Source organism: Pogona vitticeps, chromosome 4 (assembly GCF_051106095.1).
Source record: "Pogona vitticeps strain Pit_001003342236 chromosome 4, PviZW2.1, whole genome shotgun sequence".
NCBI classification, from domain to species: domain Eukaryota; kingdom Metazoa; phylum Chordata; class Lepidosauria; order Squamata; family Agamidae; genus Pogona; species Pogona vitticeps.
In genome coordinates this window covers 230,691,126-230,706,338 of record NC_135786.1, presented here as the reverse complement: position 1 = coordinate 230,706,338, position 15,213 = coordinate 230,691,126, and the positions used below count along the sequence as shown (strand labels likewise).

The following is a 15,213-nucleotide window of genomic DNA, read 5'->3' as shown; positions in this document are numbered from 1 at the left end:
CAACAGTTGTAAGATCAAATCCACGTGACGGAGTGAGTTCCTGTTGCTTGTCCCAGCTCCTGCCAAACTAGTCGTTCAAAAGCATGCAAATGTGAGTAGATAAATAGGTACCACCACGGTGGGAAGGTCACGGCATTCCGTTTCTAGTTGCACTGGCCACGTGACCACGGAAACTGTCTATGGACAAACACTGGCTCTACGGCTTGGAGATGGGGATGAGCACCGATCCCTAGAGTCGGACACGACTGGACTAAATGTCAAGGGGAAACTCTACCTTTATTTAATCATAAACGTGTGCCATAAAGTCACATGTTGACTTATGGCAACCCTGTTCAGTGTTTTCCAGGTAGAGAGTCCTCAGAAGTGGTTTTCCATTCCTTTCCACTGGGGGTGCTTTGGGACTGTGCCGCTTGCCCAAGGCCACCATGGCTGGCTGTACTCCCAGGAGGCACCCTGGGGATCAGACTCTGGCTCAACAGCCAGATACCTAACCCAATGAGCTATCCAGCCAGCTAGCTAGTTATAGGAGTGCACGTTGTTGTTGTTGTTGTTGTTGTTGTTGTTGTTGTTGTTGTTGTTGTTGTTGTTGTTGTTGTTGTTGCTGCTGCTGCTGCTGCTGCTGCTGCTGCTGCTGCTGTTGTTGTTGTTGTTGTTGTTGTTGTTTTAAAGGACAACTTTTTACCCCCAAACACAGAGGGAAGTCATCCAGTCAAACCCACATCAACCTTTCTAAAGACACAAGCACAGATAATGTGTTCATTACTAAACTACAATGTGATCTGTTTATTGCTCAGCACACGAGGACTATGTTTTGTTTATTAAAAAAGGGGTGTCCATTCCAGACTAAGGACATGTGATTCTCTTGTGTTGTGAGGATGGGGGGGGGGTAGAGTGTGAGTGACAGAGTTAATTGTTCTCTATTGATGTATACATGGATGTTGCCAGTGAAACACCGTGCTCAGCAGTGACAAAAATGCAACCCTGGTCACGAAACAGACAGAACAGCTGCCTTTGATCTCAGACGCTGGGTCGGGCGCCTCTGGTCCATGCTCTTCAAGAGCCACTGCAGCTCAAAAGTGAGCAGACTTTGCTGTTTTTAAAATCCTCCATCCTCTGCACGGCCTCAACATGGACGCAAGCAAGCAAGGAATACCTCCCTCCTATAAATTCTTCCTGAAAGCCGCCTGGAAAGCCTGCCGGAAGCTGTTCGGTTGCCAGATTTTAGGTAGGAACGCCCTCGGGTCCGTGAGTAACTGCAGGTGAGCTTTAGCAGGAGAAATAAACCCCAAAAACAAAGGCTCTCGGGTGTAACAACAGCCCGTGGGTTGCTTCTTGCGGCCCAGTTAGGAATCAATAATGACATTGCTTGGATTCGAATAACTGAGGCCAACCTCCTCGCTGAAAATCCACAATGGGTATTTGCTGGGGGGGGCAACTGATCCAATGTTAGCTTTCTCGGAGGAAGAACTGATGCAAAGAGGTAGAGAGTAAAGACCAAAGTAGAGATGGCATAAGGCATGCCTTCTACACAGGGGTGGCTTCCAGGCATTCTAGAATCCAGTTCCCATGATCCCCGTGTAACTGGGATTGGTGGGAGTTAAGAGTCCAAAGCGCTGGAAGTGCACACATATTGGCTCAGCCCAACATTCAGTCCACACTAAAAACCTACTGTTAGAGAAGTGCGATAATGGAACCAATTACTTTGGGAGGTGGTGAGCACTCCAACGTTGGAGGCATTTAATATAAAATTAGGTCAACCGTCTGTCCGATCTGCTTTGATTTGGATTCCTGTACTGGGCAGAGGGTTGGGTTCGGTGACCTTAGAGGCCCCTTCCAACTCAATGATTCTGTGATTCTGCTTCCACTCCAGTTCTGTCTCTCTTCTCTTGGTCCTATCAAATGAATTGTTTTGAGCTGCTCTCTCTCTCTCTCTCACTCTCTCACCATGCCCCTGGTCTTCTTTCAGTTTATACTAACTTATCTGAAGAATCCAGCAAATCTGTAGGATCGGCAGTTACTAGTCATTTAAATGTTTGTGTTTCTGCCTCTCACCATGTTGACTTTTGAGGGCAAACCAACAAAGCTTGCTTGATTTCAAGAGATAACCCCTCCAGGTCTTTAAGTTAGGAAACCAGCTCCATCTGTGCAAATTTTTTGGGGTGTCTAGCTCTTACTGGTTCATTGATCTTTTGGGACAAACAAACAGAATGGGCTCTGTTTGAGACGTAACCAGTCCAGTTATTTAAGCAGCAAAGTTAATTGTGTATGTGCAAAGAGCTGGGTTTCTAGCATTTACCTTTTTTGAAGATCTTTGGAGCCAACCAAAGGGAAGCTGATTTAGAGCCATAACCAACCTATAATCCAAGTGCAGAATTAATATGATCCATGCAAAATTACTAGCCCTTCCCATTTCAGAGATTTGGGGGAGGGGAAAAGAGTAAATAAACCAACACCAAGACAGAATCTCCACCTTATTTATTATTTATTTATTTTGTATATTTGTTATCACTCCATATTGTGAAAACAATAAACTCTAGAAGCAAATAGGAAATAAATAAAAGTGGCAGAGCGGACCTTAGGAATTAAGTAAAGTTCTCTAAGCTCAGTGGTTTAGGTATCTGGTTGAGGAGCCAGAAGTGGGGGATTCAGTTCCCCACTTTTACTTCCTTGACAGGGGCGAGATGCAATGATCCATCGGGTCCCTTCCGGGTCTGCAATGCTATGATGATGATTTGGGCGAGAAGGCCTGAAGAAAGTAACAGCATATGGTGGCCTGGTGTGTTATGCCAGGACAGAAGGTGGACGAACCCACAGGACTACCCCCCTGATCCTGGTAACTCACCAGAAGCCACATCAGGGCCCGTCAGAAGGAAATTTAGAAAGTAGCAGCAGTGAGAGGCCACTTGCTGATTTTGTAAAAAACATTTTAGAAGTTCTAGTGGGTGGCTTCCTTTTATTTAAAGGGGAATCACTGATCACTGGGCTCCACAAGCAGTGGGGTTTTTTTGTCTTTTTGTGGGGGGACCACCTGGGACCCACAAAGATGGCTTTGAGAGGCTACAACCCCCCAACCCCAAATGCCAGCTCTATCGTGGGGCACTCTGTCCTTCATAACCAAGGGTCCGCCTCTGGGTCATTCAGAGGAATGAAGCTAACCACAAAGCATGGGTGGCCATGATTTCTTAAAGATAGACCCAGCTCTCTTGGAAAAGAAATCCCTTTCTGCCTTAAAGTTTAGCTACATATCAGCACACACATTTTTGCAGGCAATGAATGATTCTACGCAAGTATGTATGTAAGGAAGAACATTTGGCCCAGTTATGGTTCCAACATTCTGCTTGCTTGCTTTTTAAACTACTGACCCTTGCAAAAAGCAACACAGCGGTAGTCAATGGAAGGACGCAGCTTTGTCTGGTTCACAGAGCTGGTTATTCTAAAGAATTTCCTTGCTACGTGGCTGCAGAGCTCAGCCACACAAGCCAAAATCTCATCCTTCATCCTTGGTATTTGCAGGTTGAACTTGGAAAGATCCATTTCTGGATGGATTTCCATTGCCCAAATATATGAGTGCCCGCAGAATGGTGTCCAGCCTGCCTCTGTGATTTTGGTAGCACTCTAACCTGATCTTTATCCAGCTTCATGATGGTATTAGTGCATATCTGGATCTCTGGCAGTGGGGGAAAAAATCCTTAAACAAAAGAATGCAAACAGCTATGACTTGGGATGAGGCTATGCAGCACCTTCAATTTTGGGGATGTATGTATGTAAGCATGTATTATTGTGGGCCATCATGTTGGTTCCAGCTAGAGAATGCTCATAAGTGGTTGACCATTCCCTTCCACTGGGGGCGCTGTGGGACTGTGCAGCTGGCCCAAGGCCACCCAGGCTGGCTCTTCTCGTAGAAGGCACGGTGGGGAATCAAACTCCCACCTCTGCCTCTGTTTGGAACTACAGCAATCCTTTAAAAACAAAACCATGGGGGGGTTATGTTTGTGGGGCTCAGATTGAAGATGGGGTGGTACATAATATGTAGCTATGGGAAGCAGCTCCCATTAAGGGGTAGGAAACTTAGCACAAGAAGCTGCACTGATTCAGAAAATGGTGGCGTGGCCTGCAAAGAATAAGTTCTTACCACAATGATTTTGTGTTTCTCTGAGCCATAGTCATGTAAACAGCTTTTAACAACTTGTTTTCTAAAAACATAGCAATTGCTGCATTGTGGATCAATAGAAACCTCCAGAGTTACTTCTGTCAAGGCTAATCACATTGCCTTTGCTTGCATGTAAACAGTATATACAGTAATTAGATGCAGACTGCAATATATATATTATAGTATATATATTATACTAGTTTAGTGCTTCTGTTTATAGGGAATACTACGCTCCCTTTGTTTATATGGAAACAAATGCCCTCCCCCTGAAGTCATGGTAGTGGCATATTTTACAGCTGAAGTGGAAGCTTTGTGGCTGACGTTTCGTGCTTGAAAAAGCCACATCTTGTTTTTGAGGTCTGTGCAGCTGTTAAGATGATTTTTTCCCCAGGGAATCCCAGAGCTGTAACAGCCTCTGTTTATTTTGTCCACAAGGCCCCAGGAAGTAGCCAGAAAACACTGGCCACCTACCAGCATTCAAAGGGAATAAATTACCAGTTGGCAGTAGACACTTCACCCACCCACCCCTTCTCCACATAGGGGTTTTAGACTGGGTGTACAAAAGTTTTGTCCCTCCAAACATTCTGGAATATAACTCATACAATATAACTCCTCTTCTTTGCCATGTTGGGTGGGGATGATTGGAACGCTATACCAAAACAGCAGGAAAACCGACGGATCCTTTCCCTCGCAGTAGACTCTGCAACAGAAATAGGCAAAACGTGCCCCATAACTAGAGATGGGCACGAACCGGTTCGTCCCATTGACCAGGCCCAGCTGGCTTGTTTTTTTCCCCCACCTCCTCAGCTGATCTCCCAGTCATGAGCAAGAGCATGGACTTCTCTGCCCCGCCCTTTTTTCTGATTGGGAGACCAGCCAAGGGGGCGGGGCAAAGAAGCCTGAGCTCTTGCCTGGACTGGAAGATCAGTTGAAGAGGGGCAGAGAAGCCAACACACTGAGCCTGGGGAGCGGCTGTTTGATCCAGAGGAGGGGAGCAGCTGTGCTTGTGCGGCCCCCTTTACGAACTGGGATGAACTCAGCCGAACCAGTGTGTGCCCGTCTCCATCCATAACTGACGGATGGCTCCCAATGCCACATTTATAGCCTCTCCTGGTCCACAGTCCTATACCCACCAAATTAAGGTGGTGGCTGTTTTTTTGAAACCCGAGCAGCTCCTCTTCTACTGGGCAAACAGGGAATTCTGACATGTCGCCTCTGCATGGAGTTTCGAGATCCAGGGAGGATCTTTTTTTCAGAATAAAAAGTTATTTTGAGTGAGTAAAAACAATCTCCCCTTTTTGGGGGGTGGAGGGGACATACAACTGGCCAGAGTAGTAGTAGTAGTAGTAGTAGTAGCGGTGGTGGTGGTGGTGGTGGTGGTGGTGGTGATGATGATGATGATGATGATGATGATGATGATGAGGAGGAGGATAATAATAATAATAATAATAATAATAATAATAATAATAATAATAATAATAATAATAATAATAATAATAATAATAATAATAATAATAATAATAATAATAATAATAATAATAATAATAATAATAATAATAGTCTTTTGAGGTCTGAGATGTATGTTGCAGCCTTGGACATCTGGAAGTCGCCCACCCCTGCTGTAAAGGAGATGAAATCAGGGGCTTTGAGGGAAAGGGAAGGTCAATTCTAGGGTTCCAAGCTGCAGGTACAATGGTGGGGGTTGTAACAGGCCAAATTCAACCAGTGGAACAGGACTTCTCCATTCCTGCTCTCAACTACTGGCAAGAGACAATTTCCTTATTCCAGCCCTTCTGACCATGTCACATTTACAGTGGACCCTTGACTTACAGACGGCTTGACTTACAGACTTTTTGAGTTACAGACTTCTCTGGCCGCAAAATTTAGGTTTGACTTGCAGACTGAGATTTGATTTACAGACCAGAAAAAAACCAAAATGGAACAAAAACGGCCTGTTATGGGATTAATTGGTTTTCAATGCACTGTAGGTCAATGGAGACTTGACTTACAGACTTTTTGACTTGAGAACCGCCTTCCAATACAGATTAAGTTCTCAAGTCAAGACCCCACTGTATATTGTGTCATTAATAATAATCATGTGCCATCACATACATTGTGACTTTTGCCAACCCTTTCCAGGGTTTTCTAGATAGACAATACTCAGAAACGGCTCACCCTTTCCTTCTTCCGGGGGGGGGGGGGATCTTCTGGGGCCGTGCAGCTTGTCAAAAGCTACACTCCCAGGAGTCACAGTGGGAGAACTGAGCTCCTGACCTCTGGCTCCGCAGCCAGATACTTCCACCACTGAGCTATCCAGCCAGCCCAGAACTAGAAGGGGATCAAAACATTAAGACTCAAAGGAATATGGGAAAACAAACCCTCTTGCTCTCACCAGATCTGCTCGTTCATTTCAGAAACTGCTCTGATGATGTTGATCTCAAGGGCAATTGCCAACAAAAAAACTTTCAAAAATTACTAGCGATTCTGCCGGCCTTTAGTATACTTGAAGTATGAACTGCACAAGAGGGTGCCCCTGAACAGCAATGTATGTCACACCATGGATTTCTCATGGTTAAGAAAATTGTGGGAGCACGAAACAGGATTGTTTACTGGTTAGTGAACTTGCTAAGTTAATGTATAGCATTGAGTATCACTTAATGAACTGTGGTTAACCATGCATACTTTCCCTCAAAGAAACCAACCACTGAGCCGCTGATCAAAACAGCTACATCTACCCTCCGGATCTGGAGGTAATATCCTAGATCGTGTCCAACTTTTCTCTCAATAAGCTCAAGATAGGTGCATAGCTCTCTTCTCCCATTTTATGGTTACGAGGTAGCCAAAGCTACCTGGTCCAAGTGAATTTCATGATCAGTGGGGACCTGAACCCCAATCTCACAAGGCGACCCTCTAACCACTGCACCATGCTGCTTCGAAGAGAAAATGGATCAGCCACGTGGTGTCAGATCTGCTTTGATTTGGAGACCTGTGTTGAGCAAGGGGTTGAACTCAACAGCCATAGAGGCCCCTTCCGAATCTTATTATCCTGCAATTCTTTTTTTTTTTCCCATCCAACCTATGCTGTCCAATTTAGCCCAGGTACCCTCTGCCAGCCCATTTGTGTATGTGTGCACAAGATCCACCCCTAGTCCAGTGGATTAAGGGGCGTGGGGTTCACTGTACTTTCTCTGCTCCTCAGAGAGTCAGGTATAGAGGTAACTAGAAATGCTGTATTCAAGGCAGGGAAATAGGCAAGAGAAATGCAACACGTGTATTTTTCCTTCTTCTACTGCGTCGATTTATTTAGGGCTGCACCTGAAAAACCTCAGTTGTCCTCTCGACTCAATGATCCACAAGGTCCCTCCCAGATCTGCAGTTCTAAGATGATGATTTTTTTAACTTGGGAGTTGTCCGCAACTGAATTGAAATAGGGCACTTTCCCTTGCTCTCCCCCCCACCCCCCGCCAATAAGCGACGCCTCCTGGAGTTCGCCCCATCACGGTGCAATGCCTCTGTGCGTTTACTCGGGAGTAAACCCACCCAGGTCAGCCAGGGTTCTTCCTCTCCTCTCCGCTCCCAGAGGCTGACGGCCGGAGACCGAGGGACTGAATCATCCGCTGAAACTTTGCAGCCACGCCTCCAAGGCAGCCTGTAACTTGCGCCTAAGAAATACGTCTAGGAAAATTCATTTTAATTTTTTTCTGGGACGCTTTGCGCTAAGCCGGATGAAGTGGGCTAGGATCCACCAAAGCTAGCAGATTACGGGATATGATTTTTTTTCCTTTTTAGTGGTCTATGAAAGTTTTTTGCCTCCTCTTCCATGTGGATTTAAGACAACGCAGCGTGCATAAAAGAATCGGTCTTTCCTTTTTCTCCCGCTTGCAAAAAAAAAAAAGAGAGAGAGAGAAAGAAAGAAAATAAAGAAAAAGAAAGATAGCCACCCCCACGAAACCAGTGGCCAACCCGCCGCTCCCTCCCATTAGCGATCCCGAGCAGCACCTCTTGCACGCCCTCCATCCTCCCAAAGGCAAAGGAGTGGGGGGGAAAGAAGGAAAGAAGGGAGGGGAAAGTGGGCGGGGCTAGAGGCCGAGGGGCGGGGCGCCCAGGCGGAGCAGAAGCCGGTTGGAGTTCGCGCTCCGGTGGGCGTGGCAGGGGCAAACCCTCCACCGGCGGAGGGGCGTGGTCGAGCTCGTAGGGGCGTGGCTTCTGAGGGCTGGCAACCTATAAAAGTCTCACCCGGGGCGGTGCTGCCCGGGCATCAACAAAGCGAGGGAAGTTGTGTGGGTGGTTGTTCTCTTTCTCTCTGCGCGTCCGGTGCTCTGTTGGCGAGGCAACCGTGAGGAGGAGGAGGAGCAAGAAGGATTAGGAGGAGGAGGAAGAAGGAGGCGGGGGCGTCACGCGTGTGTGTGCACGCACTTCAGACGGTCTCCCGTTCCCTTATTGGCCCCCCACACGTTTTGGGGAGGGTCCGCCTAGCCACCTGCGCGCATCTTTAGGCGCTCCTCGTCCAGGTAAGAGAGGGAGTTGCCCTTCTTTTCCCGGTCCTTTCTCTCTCCTCTCAGCCGGGAGGATGAAAACAGACCCCTTTCTTTCAAGCTTCCCGCTCTCCGCAAGCGCGGGACTACAGCACCCATCATCCCCAGGGGCGATGGGCGTGGTAGTGCCGCACCTCCGGAGGCCAGGCGCCGGGGGAAAAGACGTTCGTCTCAAGCTTTGGGAGAGCCAGGGCTTCCTTCCTCTTCGTCGGCTCTAGCCTACCTCGTCGGGTTGTTGTGAAGGGGCGGGATGGGTGGCAGGGACAGCGCCTGCCTCCAAGCCAGGAGGGGAAGGGATGTGAACGCAGCCGATGGGTACCCGTTCCCCATTTCCTCCAGGTTGCCAGCCTCTGCCCTTCAGGAAGGGGGTGGGGGTCAAATCCAATTTGTTCTCATCTTCGTCGTCTTCCCCAAAGCTTTTTGGGCTTTGCCTTCCAGTTCCTCCCTCCTGGCATCCCATAATTTCCTGGGACATCGCGGTCCTGCACTGATGCTCATTTCTTTCCCTTTCTCGTCCCCATATGAAGGTGGTCGGTTTTATCCCTTTATTTGTTTTACTTTCATCTCAGAACAATTGATCCCTTGTGTGTTGTTACTTGCTGCCTCTTATAGGGGGGATTTTAATTGCTCTCAGAATTCTTAGTCCTTTTGTTTTGTTTTGGTCTTAGGGACGTGTATTGGAGTGTGTGTGTGTGTGTGTGTGTCCCTGAATAGACATTTGTATGGGCTGCATAGTAGATATCCTGTGAGATACTGAATCGTTTTGCCTGCAAGTGATGACTTACAACACAAATGATGAACATTTGAATTAGAAAAATTCCTTTCCTTTGCAAACACAAACTGTCTCAAATCAACTTGCCCAATCAATGCAAAGAAACAAAGTACTGTAAAAATAGGCAACTGTATAAACATTGGAAGTGTGCTCTAATCACACCAGATTATGCCACAGTAAGCCTATGAAAGTACAAGGCTTTTTAATTTTTTAAAAAATAGCTCAAACCATATTTACTCCTTTTTTCTATTGTTTTTTTAATTAAGCAAGGTTCTGTTTCAGCTAGGACTTGGATGTCTGTGGAAAAACTGGAGCGTCTGCTTGGATTATGCCCATCTGGGAATTTGTTAGGGCATCTGGTTTGATCTTCCCGGCCCCCACCAGTGCAGAAATGAGAAATAATTTTATGACATAGAGTAATAATGCCTGTAGCAAAGGGATGAAATAGAACCTTTGGAGGCAAAAGTGACCCTTGCATGAGCATTGCCATTCCATATTGAGGGGATGTTTGGGTGACTAGAATTGATATACTTGCTGGCAAGTGTGTAAGGTTGAAGTCAACTTGACCAAGAGGGTTTTCTCAAATCTAAATTTGCTATATTCAGAGAGCAAGTATGACAACAGGAAGTGTTTGCAACCACCTGTTGGTTTCCATGTTGGGGAAAATAGGCTTTCTCTTACACCAGGCCTTGCAGGCATGTAACAGATAGATTTGCTTAGTGGCTGAAGGGGACATGATTATATGATTTCAGGACAGAAAGGAAGAAATACGTGTTTTAACAAATAGCTAACCTTGCCCAGAGGAAAGGTGCTATGGCTTCATTGAGGTCCTGCTGCTGTTCTTGGGGTAAAATTCGTCTCAATCAGAGTAACATACAGTAAAGAATGAGAGCTCCCAGCTCTCAAAAATACAGCATGCAAAAGGTCAACGAACTCTACCCAGCCACAAGGACCGGGGATCACTACACACAAAAGACCAGCTAATGACACCCATCAATCACAATGACAGATAATCTCTGCTCCTTATCACAACAATACACCCACAACAAGACACACTAATCACCCATCTCCAGAAAAGGACAAAAGCCAATCTCACAGCCCTAAATACTCCACTCCCAAGCCAACTACATCAGAGCACAGAGTGCTGTCCTCTAAAGATGCCGGCCACAGAGACTGGCAAAACCTTAGGAAGAACAATCTTCAGAACACGGCCAAAGAGCCCGAAAAACTCACAACAACCAATGAGAATTAAAGTCCAACAGCATGCCTCTTGTCTTCCCTTTGTTAGTGCTATCTCCTGTATCTCCTCCCATGAATTAAAAGTGATTTGAATTTGTTTTCACTACTTTTTCATCACAACAGTCCCAGAAGGTAGGTCAGGTCAAGGCTCATGTCAAGACTAGAACTGAGATCTCTCAAGTCTTAGTCCAGTATACGAATGACTATGCCAGCTGGCTTTCTTGCTTTGCATCTTGCAGTTTACCTGTTCAGGTCAGTAAGGAACTCCATAATGCCGAACGTCTCAAACTGCCATGAAAAAGGGAAAGCAAACATTTCCTCAATTGAAGGGGCCAAACTGCAGGATAGGAAATGGTAGTGGTTCCTGTTTGGGCAGCAAATATTCCAGTCGTTCCTTCACATTTCTTGATGTGCTCTGTGCTCTGGTGTAGTTGGCTTGGGAATGGAGTATTTATGGCTGCGAGATCGGCTTTTGTCCTTTTCTGGATACAGTAGAAACAGCTGGAATCCTTTAGAATTTAGTCAAATGGGGCTGGACTTGGAGCAGGGAAATGGGTGGCTTCTCTGTAGGAAGGTGGAGGCCACGCTCCTCCTTGCCAGGAGAAATTTCAGCTTCCTGGGATTGTGACAGATTGTTACAGAAGGTTGAGTCTTGGTTATCATGGGCTCTTCGGCCGCTGTCATCGTCCGTTCGTGGTTGCCTACTACAGGCATTATGCTTAAATGTCTTGAATTAAAGCAGTAAATGAGTGCATGTTTACAGAACTTTAATGTGTTGAATCTTTACTGGTTGGATTTAAAAAACAACTCCTGGCTTTCCTTTCCTGGGGTTCTGTAAAAATCTTGGAGAAACAATTTCACACCTGTATCTCAAAAACACTTTTATAAGTCCTTTGCGTAGGGTTTGTTTTCTTATGGGTGTACATCTTCGGAAGCTGTTACATCAGTGGCATTACAGAGATTTCTGCAATAATCATGGGTCAGTGAGCTTTTTCGTAGTCCTGCATAATAAGCCTTCCCAAATATATCTGGTGACATTTGATTTGACTGTTCTATTTGCTCCTTTGTATATTCATAGAATTGCAGAGTTGGAAGTATTGAGCAGGGGGTTAGTCTTGATGGTCTTATAAGCCCCTTCCAGCTTCATTATTTTTTGTGATTTAGAGGTTTTTAGACCATTCCCATGCTCAGTGCAGGATCTACGGTGAAGGGTGCAGTCCGTGTGTGGTTTCTGTAAACATTTTAATGAGTTGTTTTTATTTATTTAGCTTTCTACCCTCTTTTTCTAATTAGGAATAGCATTCGAGGCACCTTGCAAGCGTTCTTGTGCGTATTATGTGCTGGCAAATAACTTTTGACTTATGGTGGCCCTAGCAGGAAAGCCAAGGCACATGGCATATTCAAGGAATGATTTTACTGGTGCCACTCCCAGTGAATTTCCATGGCTGAGTGAGGATTTGAACCCATGTCTCCTGGGTTCCTTGCCCAAAACTCTGTCCACTGCACTACATTACCTTTTAAAGCAAACTAAAAATCAAGCGAGCAGCAGCACCATTAAAATGTCTAGCACAATACGGTTGTGATCAATGCAGTTCTCTTTGGACAAACAGTTTTAAAGGGGAAGTTTGAAGAGATATGTCTTCACACCCTTCCTGAAGTAGTGAGGGTGGAATTTAATTATAACTCTGAGGCAGCGCATTGCACAACCTGGGAGCAAAACTTAGACAAAGACATTGTCCTCTTTGCCCATCAGGTTGATCTCAAGACTGTGTCTTAATCAGGTCAGCCTTTGTGAAGATTTGTCTGAATTAGGAAGCTGGAAGATAAGACTGTTGAAGATGCCAAGAGAATTGCAGGATAATATTGAACGTTTAGCCACGATGATTACATAAAAGCAGTAGAGTTCTGTATGTATAAAAAACCATTTTTAAAAATGGTTTGTATTTTGTTTTTGGTCTTTGCTTACGGCTTCTGAGACATCTGACCGTTGTATACAACAACATGCCTAACTGAATAGGCCTTTGTGTAGTCCAGCAAGGCCTCAAGTTAGAACTTATTTAACTGTAAAATCCTGTTCTAATTGAGGAGCGTTTCTTGTGAATGTTGCTCACTTCACTGACGGAGTAAACACATTATTGAAGGGACCATGAACAAGGCATCTGCAGGATTCTCCTTGCTGTTTATACGTGAAAAGTTGAGGAAGCAGGAATTGTAGAAGGCTGAGGAAATTAAAATTTAAGGTGTTTTTTTTTTAAGTTTAGAGATACATAGCCTCTGGACCTCAAAATACTGCACCATGCACCCTCTGGGACCATTGTCCGTGGTGACTGAGGATGATGGGGGGGGGCTGAATCCTAAACTTTCAACCTGCTGTTTCTGATTCTTAAGTTTTAAGAATTGGTTCAATGGGCTTGGATGCTTGCCTGCATATTGGATACGGAGTGCGCAGATGAGCATGAGTGGAATCAGATGAGAGGCCATGTGGTGAAGTAGTAAACAACCAGAGGAGCGATGGATCTCTGCCAGGCATGTGGTTAACTCTGCTGACAGTTCCTGAAAGGCAGCCTCTGCTTGGGTGGTATTCTTTCTGGCTGAATTAGTCATGGCAAGTTGGCTTTATTTATTTATTTACTTATTTATTTACTTATTTATTTACTTATTTACTTATTTATTTACTTATTTACTTATTTACTTATTTACTTATTTACTTATTTATTTATTTATTTATTTATTTATTTATTTATTTATTTATTTATTTAATACCCCACCCATCTGTCCTAAAAGGCCACTCTAGGCGGCTTCCAATGAATATAAACAATAAAATAATACAAAGAGTGACATAAATCATAATTATAACATGCACAATACAAAAAATAGAACAAAAATAAATAAGGGAGAACAAGAGAAAACCAAGTGTTAGCTGGAGGGAAGGCCTGAATATATAGCCATGATTTTAGTTGACTTTTAAAAGTGCCCAAAGTGGGGGCCGCGCGGATCTCAGGAGAGAGATTATTCCAGAGGTGAGGAGCCACCGCCGAGAAGGCCCGGTTTCGTGTCTTTTCCTTCCGGGCCTCTCTCGGCGTCGGGCTCCTCAGCCTCACCTCCTGGCTCGCGTGGGTAATCTGGGTAGAGCTTGGTGGGAGCAATTTCATTGGAAAATTCTGTTGCAAAAAAGCATGGATCTCAAAATGATGCATTCCTATAGTTCCTCAGGGTAGGGCAGGTGTGAGGAAAGAGCAGCCCCACTGGCAGAATATGGCCTTCCCATTACGCTCCTCCGACCCTGCGATCAAGCCCTGTGAGGAAAGAACTGGGCATGTTGAGTCTTGAGAAAAGAAGACCAAGGGGTGATATGTATGATACTGTACCACTTTCCAAAAACTTGAAAGGCTGTCATAGAGAGGAGGCGCAGGATCTGTTCTCGATCATCCCAGAGTGCAGGACACTCAGCAATGGGCTCCAGTTAAAGGAAGCCAGATTTCGGTTGAATATCAGGAAAAATGCCTCAACTGTTAGAGCAGTATGACGGTGGAACCATTTTCCTCGGGAGGTGGTGAGCGCTCCAGTGCTGTGGGCATTCAAGAGAAAAATTGAACACCCATCTGCCGCATCTACAGTGGTGCCTCGTTTAACAAGCACATCGTATAACGACGAAATCGCATAGAGATGGGGTCTAAGCGATCGCAAATGCGATCGCATACCAATGGCCCCTATGGGCAAAACTCGCTGTATCTCAAAAACACTTTTATAAGTAAGCAAAACGAAGCCCGATGATCAGCTGTTCGGCGGCTCCAAAATGGCCTCCGGAAGCCCCGAAATGGCTGCGCACAGCGTTTCTGCGCCCTGCCCTCGCTTAACAAGGGCGCGAAAATGGCTGCCGGACCCAGGAAGCATCGCTGAACGGTGAGTTTTCGGCCCATTTGGAATGCATTAAACGATGTTTAATGCATTCCTATGGGCTTTTCTGTCCTGTTCAGCGATGTTTCACCATAGCGCTATGCGAGGCACCACTCTACTTTGATTTGGATCCCTGCCTTGAGCAGGGAGTTGGAGTTAATGGCCTTATAAGCCCGTTCGAACCAGGTATTCTATGATTTGGAAAAAGAACAGCTGGAAATGGCATCTAAGCATTGGTGGGGGGGAATTTTCACTGTCTCCTCTGAGCTATTTTAGATTGGGAAAGGCTTTTCCCAGAGCTACAAGACACTGGGTGGGGTGGGAGGTCTTTCTTACTCATAGAATGGCTCAAGAATGGGCAAAAATATGGCAAAATTGCTTCACATTGGCACTGCTGGAAGCAACAAGAGTTTTCAGTTAAATCATTTTGTGAAGAAGAAATGTTTTGACCAAGGCAGCCCTCTGAGGTCTGAGAGTTTTGCTTGCATTACTCCTTGATCTCCGGTAGTTCCTGGTATAGAGAATTTAATTCAATAAATCTGTAATTCGTCAAAGGGCAAAGTTACAGTTAATTTTTTTTTTAAGTAGCAGGTGAGCAAAAGTGTCTATTGTTGCTGTTT

At 45.4% G+C, this 15,213-nt stretch overlaps 1 protein-coding gene across 2 annotated transcripts in view; it reads left to right on the top strand.

Moving 5' to 3' along the window:
• NDRG1 (N-myc downstream regulated 1) overlaps window positions 1-15,213 on the top strand; it is a 91,778-nt gene that overhangs the window by 19,801 nt on the left and 56,764 nt on the right. The window contains exon 1 of one of the 2 annotated variants that reach the window (XM_072999357.2): window positions 8,400-8,661. The exons of the other annotated variant lie outside the window; for it this stretch is intronic. The gene's annotated coding sequence lies outside the window, so the exon portion shown is untranslated. Of the gene's footprint in view, window positions 1-8,399; window positions 8,662-15,213 lie in introns of those variants that run through there. 2 annotated transcript variants of the gene reach the window in all.